This window comes from Lissotriton helveticus, chromosome 10 (assembly GCF_964261635.1).
Source record: "Lissotriton helveticus chromosome 10, aLisHel1.1, whole genome shotgun sequence".
NCBI lineage: Eukaryota > Metazoa > Chordata > Amphibia > Caudata > Salamandridae > Lissotriton > Lissotriton helveticus.
In genome coordinates, this window is record NC_136071.1 from 746,121,073 (window position 1) to 746,134,241 (window position 13,169).

The following is a 13,169-nucleotide window of genomic DNA, read 5'->3' on the forward strand; positions in this document are numbered from 1 at the left end:
CTTGAGAATATTTCTCTCTAAACTTACATTCCCTTTCAGCCGTCTCCTGGTATTCTGTGAGGAGTTCCCTTTGGTGCAGCCGTAGCCAGGGGGTGGGTGTGGTTTGTATCTGTTTCTCAGTGTGTTTGAGTTCTCTCTCTATCTCATGAAGTGTGTTTTGCATGTCTCTCAAAATTCCCTCGCTTTTGGCGATGCAAATGCCCCGCCTGGTGAATTTGAAGGCTTCCCAAATCGTGGAGTATTGGGCAACGGAGTTCTCGTTGCAGCGGAAGAAATCTTCAATTTCTTGTTCAAGCTCTGTTTTTAAAACATGGTCTAGCAAGTCTTGTACAGGTAGGCGCAAGGACAGGTAGGGGGATGCTTCGTGTGGGGGTGCGAGCGTGATTAGGACAGGGGAATGATCGGTGTAGGTGCGCAGCAGATGGGAGGCGCGGAGCAGCCATGGGGTAAGGCCTCTGGAAATAAGCCATTTGTCTATCCGGGACCAGGAGCAGTGGACGGTGGAAAACCAAGTGCCTTCTTTGTGCATCTGGTGCATGCTACGCCATGCGTCCACGAGGCCATGATCTGAAACTATGTGGTTGATGGTATTGTGGGCATTGGAACAATAATGAGGTTTTGGGTGGGATCTGTCTAATGATGGATCTAGAGTGACATTGAAGTCCCCTCCCCATACCAAGTGCGTCGTTCCCAAGTCTAGTATCCCCACAAGACCCGGAAGAATTCAGGGTCATCAGTGTTCGGACCGTAACAAGAAACAAGTGTGATAGATTGAGCCGCCAGTCTGCCCCATAGAATGCTGTATCTGCCTTGCAGGTCGGCAAGATCTCCAAAAAGGGTAAAGGGGAGTGTACGATTAACCAAGGCAACCGTGTCGTGTGCATAGGTGGAGTAGGAGGAAAAACAGTGGTGGGATGCCCAACGGGAAGCGAATGAGGAGGGGGTAGTGGGACTAAGGTGTGTTTCTTTAGTGGAGCACAGTGTATGTTGTAACGGTCCAGGTACGAGAGTATGTGTCAGCACTTGCGGGGGTCACCCAACCCTCTCACATTCCAGGTTAAGGAGTTGTATTGAGGGGAGCTAGGGCAAGACACCATAATAGCAGATCATGAGTGGTCTGTTGGGCGTCAAACAGTGTTCGGGTCGGTCAGTTGCATCAATCAAAGGTCTGTGTTGCAGAATGCCGGTAAGCAATAATAAATAAATTGAACCCTCACCCACATCAGCAGCCCAATCCTGCTGTGGCGAGTAACCCTCCCATTTTTCCCCAATGCCTCGTGCTCCATGTTCCCAAAGGGGGAGAGTGGTAGCAGGGCCATTAACCGATATAACCAGATCAAAATAGGGGTTCCCTGCGAGGGCGAACCAAAAAAAAACACCTCACGGTGGCGTGGGTGCTCGGGAGAAGAGTGGTGAAAAGTCTCAACTTGCACTGAGTTCATGCAATGCAGTTCTCGGGTGAGGGCAGCGGCCAAAACACTAGCAGGCAAGGCCTAGTATGTACATGGCATATGAACTCTCGGCAAAAGGTATAATGAAATAAGCAGCAAGCTAGATGGTTGGAAGGCAATTGAAGATGTTAAGGTCAATTTGTGGTGTAGTTCTTACAGGAGAGCTGCCATGTTATTCGACATCTGATGTGCCCCCATTGGCAGGGGAGCAAGCAGAGGTGGAGGAATGGCCTGCGTTCAGCCTGGGCAGAGTTTTGATAAAGTCCTGGTAAAGATATGTTCCTTTCTGTGATATGTGACTTTAAGGCGTGCCGGGACTAGCATGGTGTAGGCAATGCTCATTTGCTGCAGTTTCTTTTTCATCGGTAGATATTTTCTGAGTGCCTCCTGAACGGCCATGGTGAAATCTGGGTATAGTGACACTTCAACCCCATCGAAGTGTACCTTGCCATGCTCCTGTGCAAGTCGAAGCGTAGCGTCACGGTCCCTGTAGTTAAGGAACCTCGCGATGATGGGGTGAGCGGGGGCACCTGGTACAAGGCGGGGGTGAGAGATCTGTGTGCCCTCTCAATAATGAAGACTGGTGAGAAGGCCTCTCTTCTGAAAGCCGCAATGAGCATACGCTCCACATAGTCCTCCATTTTCCCTGTGGCTGTAGATTCTTGCACACCTATAATCCGTAGGCCGTTTCGGAGTGAGCGGGATTCTAAATCCTTATTCTTTGCGGCTATGACCTTCAGGACCCTCTCCATGTCAAGCGTTTTATCGACAGTTGTGGTAGAGGTGTCTTCCAGATACGATATGCGACGTTACGTTTCATTGAGCCGCTCTTCATGGCGGTCGCTTTTGTGGGTGATATTGTTCAAGTGAGCACTCATTGCATCCATTTTACACTCTATGGACATTAGGCTGGACTGCATGATCAAAAGGAATTCTTTCAGATCCTCTGTGGAAGTCAGTGGATCAGAAGCGGTGGATCCACGTTGGTCTCTCTCCGCCTCAGCCTGCGTCCGCGCTGATTTGCGTGCTTCGATGGTGAGTTTAGGTTGTTTGCCATCCTCTTTGCCCATGGCGGAGGCTGCCAGGTAGAGAGGAGCAGGCGATGAGGTGTCCCGTGGACTAGTGGCTGATAACCTCGTGAGGTGCAGCGGTGAGCCCAAGTGCCAGCCGCTGGGCGAAGATGCCTTGAGGGCCCGCTGGTGAAGTGGGAGAGAAGATGTGGCAGACAATAGTATATGTATTAAGAGGCTATCCAGGTCACCTTGGTCACTTGGCTGGCACGGCTAGATGGGTGTCAGGGTGAAGTCAGGCTGGTAAGCAAATAGGCGGGTCCCTAGAAATTGCCAGGGGGGAGATGGCCACCATGTGGGGACAGCAGCAAGGAGATGAGGTGGCAGAACGCTGCGGCAGGCAGGACAGGCGTGGAGGGCTTCATGGCAGATCACCCCGTCAGCAGAAGCAGTGTCAGACTCAGCGGGAGGGCAGCCTTGTCCATAGGGGTGGCAAATAGGTGTGGGCCCCCTGTCGGGGAGTGGGGGTTGTTTAGCAGATGCAGCAGAGCAGGTTGAGATGGTCCGCCTCGTTGATGGTCGCGTGAGTAGGCCTAGGGGTGGCCGACAATCAGGAGGTGGCGTACCGGGAGGACGTAGGTGCAGCCAGGGGGGGTCCAGTGGACTTCTCATTGCAGGTGAGAGAGGCGGGCGTGGTACAGGCAAGGGCGGTGGGCGCCGCGGGTGGACTCACAAACTCCGGCGGGTGCAGGATACCACAGCAATGCAACAGGCGGGCAAGACAGTGTTTGCATTGAGTTGGGGGCGGCAGAGGCCTTCAGGCTCCCATCAAAGCCCCCCAGTCTTTTAACAGGCCCAGGAGTGAGGCAAGGCAGGTCGGATTGTTCCTCCCCAGCAGCCGCCTGGGTGAGTAGGCCCAGTGGCGGTCTTCAATCGGGGGATGGTTCCCCGGGAGAGCGAATGTGTGGCTGGTAGGAGGGCGACAGATCTGCAGCTCATCCCAGGTGAGGAAAGCAGGGCTGAACGTCATGGGCATGGGGTGGCAAGAGAGGGCAACAGGTGCTGCAAGCGGACTCACCAATGCAGGTAGGTGCGAGGTTCTTCAGCAGCAGTGCCGGTGGGCTGCTCGCCGTCCACGGCTGCAGCTTCTCAAGAGTGCCGGCAGGGGCCACCTGGGCAGGGGCCTCCCAGCCTTATGCTAAGCCCCTCAGTCATGCGGGGCCCGCAGACTCACCAGGTCACAGCAATGTGCCGGCCCAGCTTGTGCACCCTCTGCCAACAGTCCTCCGTGCTGGATCTTTGGGGCAGGAGGCACCAGGGCGGAGCGCCAAACTCAGATGTCTCTTCAGGGCGGTGCACTCCAGTGTCTCCCAGGCCCCAGAGCGAGATCGGTTGTGCAGTCAGCAGCAGAGGAAGGTGCGGGGCCTCCAAGCGTCCGGCCCGCAGGCAGGGCGAACCTGTCTCCCAAGCTGGAAGGGGCTACGGGGCAAGCTGCTGTTAGCAGTGGATCGGCAATGAAGGAGGAGACGGTGAGGAGCGTCACCCTGGCAGATCAGGAGGTTGCAATCCCCACAGCCACCATTTTGAACCAGTAAGGCCCAGGGGAGACGGAGTCTGTCTTCATGGTCTGAGGCAGGATATGCAGCGGTATTCTCCCAGGAGCAGGTGGTAGGCTTTGTGCGCTACTCCCTCATCGGTTGTCTGGGCGAGCAGGGCCACTAATGAGGAGGACGGCAGATGAATTGAATCTCGAGCTGCAGGAACCTCACGTACGTGCGGCCATCTTGCTTGGCGCCCTCCAGCGCCCCTGGAGTAATTATCAGTTGCAAGCTATTTCAGATACCTCAGCATCATGAAACCAATAGGTGGAAGTACTCTTTAGAAATTGTTTTAACTTAACATAACTACTTGTGCATCTGAGGTAAATTTCCTAATTGCAGTCTTCAATTTTAAGTCTCCTTAATATGGAATTGCATATTAAACTATGTGTTGAAACATATCATTTGCATAAATTCATCCTCATCAGTCACCAAACTACTATCTATAATTATTCACTGGGGAGAAATTACAGGCAGGCTAGTGGAACCTTCATCTTACATGTTCCTGAGTAGGAGGTGTGTAGCCTCCAAGAGCATAAGATAATTGTGTAGTCTTCAGACAGATCCCATTCACCAGTTTGTGGTGCTGTCTTGGAGAAACGCAGTGTCTGTCAGAGCAGCTATACACCTGGGCTTTCCTCTGTTTCTGTGTAGCTACGGACGCGCTCTCGTGAACCTTCCACTTCGTCTCAGCTTCCGGCTTCTGGGTCAGTTTAGGTGGCATGGGCATTGCGGTAGCGGTAGCGGCTGCATCTGCTCTCATTTTACCGCTTTTAGCACGCGGTAATAGGGAAATAGGTGGACTGCGGCCCGGAGACCCGTGGAGACCCCATCTGTGAGCGCCGCAGTGGACAGCGAGACCAGCTTACAGTGCTGGAGGCACGGGCCCCAATTAGCGAGACGACCCGCGGTGGTGGCGGTGTGGGGATAGAGCCCGCCAGAGCCCAAAACTGCGAGAGTAAATAACGGGCATAATCATTAAGGAGACTGCCAGGATTAGAAGCAGCAAGCGGGAAATTACACCCTTGAAGATAACAAGAAAACATAAAAGCCACAGCAAGCCCAAGGTGGTGATTTTCTGAGTGGATGTGGACTGACAGATTGGTGTTTGGAAAAGTGTGTTCTTAATGAAGAAGTGGTGGAGGAAGAGCGCGGGCCCACAGAACAGAGGTAAGTGAAAAGTCAATTTTCCCTCCTTAATAATTGTAATAAGGGGAGCCATATTAAGTGTATGTGACACAGGGGCGTCAGTGCACCTAGGAACTGGGGGAAACTAAAGAATGTGAAGAAGAAAACCGCCCCAAAGAACTTTGTACCTCTGGAAGTAAGGTGTTAAGGGGAACAAAAAGCTATGGCCCTAGGGAAAAATAAATCACGTAAAGCCCGAAGAATCTCAAGAAATCAGGAAATAGAAGCCCCGGGACGGAGGACTTAATGGAATTACCCAAAGACTTGAACAATGCAATAAGTGTTACTGTGACACCCACCGGAAATAAAACACCAGTGATGGGGTCTACCCCGCCTTCAGGTTCAATCAAACAGAAGGTGCTGTTAACCTCTAAGTCAGCAGGCGCAAAAGGCGGATCGGCAGTCTCAAAATCTATTAAAGAATTTTTGTTGCAAACATTTTAAAGTGAAGGAGACACCAGAAAGGGAGATGAATGTGGTGGAGTCTCCACAAATCACAGAGGATCTGGTAATAAGCACGGAATCCTTGAATCAGACAAACTTTGACATCGCCAAGATCCTGATGGAACTACATTTGTCTTCCTCCCCTCGGCTGTTTCAGTCATTAATTATTTGAGACATAGAAGTAGAGGTGAAGGAAGAAAGTGAAATCCAGAGTAAATCCTTGTGGGAGGAAGATTTGCCCGAGAGGAATTTAGTCCCAATGTGAAAGAAAGACTGGTAAAATGCCAATGTTGTCTATACAGATTTATGAGGTCTACCCCTGCATAGTCTGGAGGTGACGGGTTCCTCGAGTTTATCAATGCTCAAGGTTATGTTGATGCTTCAGAAAACCTTGCAGGGTATCGTAGACGTTTCAGTTTTAAATAATAAAATTTTAAATACACAAAGTAATCAGTTTAAGAACATAATTGGGGAGCTGACGCAGACTAAAGGCCAAATGCCTTCCCTAGTGAGACCTGTAGAGATTAAAGCAGATGAGGTGGAAGAAGTGACAAGGGGGAACAGACCCAAAGAGGACGAGCCAACAGTATATATTTCCCTTGCCCCATGATTATAAAGAGATATGGTGAAAGGAGGTGTTTCGCGAAGAGGAGGAAGGGGAAAAGGTCCCATGTATAAGTCAGGTAGCAAAACAACAGGAGAATGGGAAGGAGGTAACCCCCGATCTAAAGCCTAGGGATAAGGTAGCGATGCCGGAAGTAAAAAAGCTAACCTTAGCAGACATAGGAGCAAGTACCCTTAGACCTAAGGAACAATCTAGGTGGGAATCAGGGAAATGCTTGGTAAAGAGTGCGAAGGTTCCCTTGAGGAAGTACCCGGGGGAAAGGAGGAGGTAGAACCTGAATGGGGGATGGAGACGTCTATAGATGCAGGGCCCACTAACCCAACCCCGGGGAAAGGCTGTAGGAATAGGGGTAGAGTAGAAGTCAATATGAAGAGAAGGGATGAAAGGCCAGATAAAACTCTAACAATCCTACAGACAAATAGGACCGTGGATACCTGGCTATTTTTAGAATCTATTGGACAGGGAAAGGGGGGGAAAGGGTTAAGAAATTAAAGCCTCTAAATCGCTCTCAGCTACTCTCGTCATTTGCAAAATGCCCCAGCTTAAAATATGTTAGTACGGATGATTTGAAAGAAGTGGGGTTTTTGGTTAATACCCCAGGTGAAGAAATAACAAAGGTCCTTCTCCACTCAGCACTAATAAAAGTTGCAATGGAAAAAGCAGAAGCTGAGATGTTAAGGGAAGGAATTAGAATACTAAAGAGAGAGGATGTGACAATGGATAATCAAGGGAAACAATTCCTTAGAAACCATGCGGGGTTGGGAGAATGGCAAATAAAAATGATCACCTCAGGATGGGGTAATAAGGAAGCCCTGGAAATCACTAAAACCCCTGAAAGGTTAGGGTGGGGGGAGGAAGATGTCTTGCCCGGAAATAGGTACAGAGATTTGGCTTATATGGGCTGTGAGGAAGATGGGAACTTGAGCAACATTGATTAGGAAATTGGGTGATTAGGAAATTGGGTCGTCGCGCAGCCTTTTCATCTTGTCCTGGAACATTAGTGGTTACAAAAGAATACGGTTTCAGGAAGGTTTTAAAAACATCCTTGGGAAGACCGATATTGTTTGCTTACAGGAGACCTGGCTGTGCGACGAAACCCCCGTCACTGAAGGCTTTACTCACCACGTAAAACCTGCAAGAAAGAACCAAGTAGGTAGGGCATCAGGTGGCCAGATGATGTTGGTTTCCACAAGGATAGCGAGAGATATACATCTCCTTGAACTAAAGTGTAATTGGGCATTAGGTAGCAGAGTGCTGATTCTAAACGTAGATGGTGGAGGCCTATGCATTATAAATGTGTACATGCCGAAAGGGAAGAAAATGAGTATAAAGCGGAGCTGGAGAGTTTAAAAAAGGATTTAGAGGATTTATACGAAATTTACCCAAGAGATGTGCTCCTAATATTGGGTGATTTTAACCATGGACTAAATCCCAAAAAAACTGACGTCTGGGATAGTGACTTGCTAAAAGCATATAATATAGAGTTTGTAATGTTCACCAGCAGTGACATCCCACACTAAGACGTGGAGCTTGGCCAGCTGCTGGGGGCTATGGGTTTGGTCTGTGTTAATGGTAGAAAAGAAACGGATCGGCCCGCAAAGCACACCTTTAAAATAGGGCAGCAAATGTGCCCTATAGACTATGTTTTTACCCAGGCATGGTGCTTCCACTTAATACAACACTTTGAAATACTCCGGGTAGAGGGTAGTGATCACTTCCCACTATTGATGGAACTGCAGGTAAACAGGGACCAGTCGAGGCAGGAAGTATTGCAAGTAGATGTTGAATATCCAAGCGACTTACGACCCGGATTAGTAAAGAATATATAAAGAAACTGAGCGCATTCCAGATAATAGTCGATTTAGAAAATCTACCTCCAGGGGAGGATTTATCCTGGTATGAGGATATAATGAGCAACTGGTAGAAGGCTTCAGGATAAAAATCAAACGGGGAAACCACGGTTTAGTAAGTAAAGCTAAATTACATCCAAGTAATAAACCATGGTTTGACGAAGACTGCCAGTAAGTAAAGGATGCTATTAGGCAATATGAAAGATGCCTTAGGCGTAGCTATAATGATGCAGCATCACTAGCACTTAAGAAGTGGAGGATAAAATACAAGGCAACTATTAGAGAAAAAAAAAGATCCTTTAAAGAAAAATGCTGGGTGAACTGACTTGAGGCAATTGAAGAAAAAAATGTCAAAGGCTTTTGGAAAATGATACAGGAATGTACAGGGAAAGCGGTAGGGACCCTGCAATGTTCTGTCCCAGAGGATAAGTGGGTAACCTACCTTGAGGAAATCTATGGCAAATGGCCAAGGAGGGGGGAAATATCATCTTCCAGCTGGCCAGGAGTCAGGGAATCGCCCACGGCCATATTAAGACCATAATAGCTGAATTAAATTTAACATGTGCTACCGGCTCAGATAATCTACCTGCAGTCATTATAAAAACTAATCCAGACTGGTGGGCAGATTTCTTCTCAAAGATGTTTTTGAGAATATTAAATACAGGAATTATGCCAGATAGTTCGAAAGGGGCTATCATTAGACCGATACATAAAAAAGGTGATGTGAATTCTCCTAAAAATTATCGCCTAATAAATCTCCTGGATATTGGGGAAAAAGTATTCTCCAAAGTAATCCTATGTCTGTTGAAAGATTGGGCAGAAGACAATCTGAGAGTACCCCCAGAACAGGGTGGATTTAAAGAAGGGCCTTCAACGGTGGACCACTGTTTTTCTCTCTGGGCGGTCGTGCGGAAGTCGATAGAACAGAGGGGTAATTTATGTTGCTGCTTTGTGGACTTCCGCGTGGCATTCGACCTTGTGGGTAGGGAGCAGCTATGGTCAACCTTGGTAGGTTATAAAATACATGATGATCTGCTAACCCTTATACAGGCCTTACACACAAATAACTGGGCCCAGGTAATCTTGGACAAGGAGGGAGGATTGTCTGGGAGGATCCAGATTGGAAATGGCCTGAGGCAGGGGTGCGTATTAGCCCCTTTGCTTTGTTCCCTGTTCATAGCCAACTTACCCCTGAAATTAAGCGAGGTCAGAGGGGCTAGCCCACAATTAGGAGGTAATCATATATCTTGTCTGCTATATGTAGATGATCTGGTGATTGTGGACCAGACAGAGATAGGTCTTCAGAGAAAATTAAACATGTTTAATAAATACTGCTTAAATAAAAAATTAGTAGTGAACATGGAGAAGACCAAAATATTATGATTGGTAGAAGTAAGACTAGGTTCCCTTGGTGTCTTGGTACAGAATTACTCGAGAGGGTAACAGAATATAGATACCTGGGAATATGGTTTACGAGCAACCTGAATTGGTCTACCCATCTAGAAGCTTTAAAAATGAGGGCAACGGCTTCTGTGAAGGGTCTAAAAAGATTCAATAGCGTTTATGGTGAAATGTCAGATGGGCCGCTTATAAAGGTCTAGCTAGCAATGGTCCCCGCACAATTTCTATACTGGGCAGAGGTACTTTTTCTAAGTGGGAAAAAATGTTGGGATAAAGAGGAGGGAAATATCCTGAAAAGCTTGTTCTCATTGCCAAAATCAGCAATGGTACAAACAGCAAGATTAGAGCTTGGATTTACCTCTTGGGCAGTAACCACCAGGCTGGCCCTAATACGTTTTTGGCAGCGCCTAGGGTCAGGGGAGCCCCCCAACAAAAAATTCCCAGTGGTGTAGAGGTGAAATTGCCATTAGTGAGCTGTCCTGGGCAAAAGAAACAAGATCCTCATTAAGAGAAGCGTATGGAGTGCTGGGATTAAAGTTATGCCCGCAGCTAGGTCACGCAATCATGGGCAAAAAAGAACTAAGGACACTGGGATCCGACATGTCCCGTATATGTGATCGAGAGTATCTCTTGCGGAAAACATCGGTGTCCCATATGACCCAGGCTTGGGAATCAGAAGAACAACCTTATCCCTATTTACACAGGCTACCAAATTACCGTCTAAAACGTGAGGTACTAAAAGTGAGAATGGGAATAAACCCATGTTACGCAAATAATGGGGTAAAAAATGTCATGATAAATAGTGATGGAAGTGTACTTGTACGTTAGGTACCCCCTGTGATATTGTACATATTTTATTAGACTGTATGATGGTTTTAGATATACGAAAGGAGATTTTATGCCCGATATTAAAAAAATACCAGATTATGAATAGGATGCAAGCTGCTAACCTTTTAGTGGAAATGGCGTACTTAGATATAGCCTGTGCATTGGGGAAATTTATGCGGTACAAAGGGGGTGGTGATGGACGGAGCATCTGAATCAATCAAACACTCACACCCAGTCAAAAGATTTGGGTTTAATCCATCACCGTTCTTTAGCCCACTCTACCACCCCAGTTCAGACATGGCTATATGCAAATCAGTCTGACCCTGTGCCTCATGTGTACAGTCCAGCCCGAACTGCCAAGCCATGTCTTCCCTGGACCAGAAACAGGCTTCCGAGGACCGGTTTCTGGCATTCCAGTCGTCTTCAGCCCGGCTTGCTTGAATCCAGTGGCAAAGTGAGCAAGGGACTCACGTCTGAGCATACCCTGCCACACTTATGGCGGCCAAAAGCTGTACAAAAGGGGGTGGTGATGGATGGAGCATCTGAATCAATCAAACACTCACACCCAGTCAAAAGATCTGGGTTTAATCCATCACCGTTCTTTAGCCCATTCTACCACCCCAGTTCAGACATGGCTATATGCAAATCAGTCTGACCCTGTGCCTCATGGGTACAGTCCAGCCCGAACTGCCAAGCCATGTCTTCCCTGGACCGGAAACAAGCTTCCGAGGACCGGTTTCTGGCATTCCAGCCGTCTTCAGCCCAGCTTGCTTGAATCCAGTGGCAAAGTGAGCAAGGGACTAACGTCTGAGCATACCCTGCCACACTTATGGTGGCCAAAAGCGGTACAAAAGGGGGTGGTGATGGACGGAGCATCTGAATCAATCAAACACTCACACCCAGTCAAAAGATTTGGGTTTAATCCATCACCGTTCTTTAGCCCACTCTACCACCCCAGTTCAGACATGGCTATATGCAAATCAGTCTGACCCTGTGCCTCATGGGTACAGTCCAGCCCGAACTGCCAAGCCATGTCTTCCCTGGACCGGAAACAGGCTTCCGAGGACCAGTTTCTGGCATTCCAGCCGTCTTCAGCCCGGCTTGTTTAAATCCAGTGGCAAAGTGAGCAAGGGACTCACGTCTGAGCATACCCTGCCACACTTATGGCGGCCAAAAGCGGTACAAAAGGGGGTGGTGATGGACGGAGCATCTGAATCAATCAAACACTCACACCCAGTCAAAAGATCTGGGTTTAATCCATCACCGTTCTTTAGCCCACTCTACCACCCCAGTTCAGACATGGCTATATGCAAATCAGTCTGACCCTGTGCCTCATGGGTACAGTCCAGCCCGAACTGCCAAGCCATGTCTTCCCTGGACCGGAAACAAGCTTCCGAGGACCGGTTTCTGGCATTCCAGCCGTCTTCGGCCCGGCTTGCTTGAATCCAGTGGCAAAGTGAGCAAGGGACTCACATCTGAGCATACCCTGCCACACTTATGGCGGCCAAAAGCGGTACAAAAGGGGGTGGTGATGGACGGAGCATCTGAATCAATGAAACACTCACACCCAGTCAAAAGATCTGGGTTTAATCCATCACCGTTCTTTAGCCCACTCTACTACCCCAGTTCAGACATGGCTATATGCAAATCAGTCTGACCCTGTACCTCATGGGTACAGTCCAGCCCGAACTGCCAAGCATGTCTTCCCTGGACCGGAAACAGGCTTCCGAGGACCGGTTTCTGGCATTCCAGCCGTCTTCAGCCCGGCTTGCTTGAATCCAGTGGCAAAGTGAGCAAGGGACTCACGTCTGAGCATACCCTGCCACACTTATGGCGGCCAAAAGCGGTACAAAAGGGGGTGGTGATGGACGGAGCATCTGAATCAATCAAACACTCACACCCAGTCAAAAGATCTGGGTTTAATCCATCACCGTTCTTTAGCCCACTCTACCACCCCAGTTCAGACATGGCTATATGCAAATCAGTCTGACCCTGTGCCTCATGGGTACAGTCCAGCCCGAACTGCCAAGCCATGCCTTCCCTGGACCGGAAACAAGCTTCCGAGGACCGGTTTCTGGCATTCCAGCCGTCTTCAGCCCGGCTTGCTTGAATCCAGTGGCAAAGTGAGCAAGGGACTCACGTCTGAGCATACCCTGCCACACTTATGGCGGCCAAAAGCGGTACAAAAGGGGGTGGTGATGATCGGAAATTTATGAGCAAAGTTAGGGTGTTTCTCCAGTGTACAGAGTAACAGGTGCAAGAAGTTCCCTTAGTATAAAATGAGATTGCATTTTTAAAGGTTAATAGTAATGTATGTATTTTATTGGAAGGATTGGATATATATGTATGAACTATTGTGATTTTAATAATTTTAGGAAGATATTTGATTAGTACCTAAAGGAGCCATGTTATCTTTCGTGCAATGATTAAGTGTTGCATTTTTTAAGATTGTATTATGGTATGTGCTTTTAAAAAGGTTTACAAAATGTAAAGTGTATATATATATATATATATATATATATATATATATATATATAATTTTGCACCGTTTGCCTTAACATTCTGTAATTTCCGTAAATATTTGGACCCAGCTCAAAAAGGTAGTGCTCCAACGTCTTTCTAGCTGTAGCTTGTTACATTTATTCCCATTCATAATTTACACAAAGTAAATAACGTTGAAAAGGATGTTCACAGGAAAGCAAGATTCGTTTTAGCTTCGGCGAAAGTAGGCGTTGGTACCACGTAGGCGAAAGTTGCTATTCGTTGCTTTGACT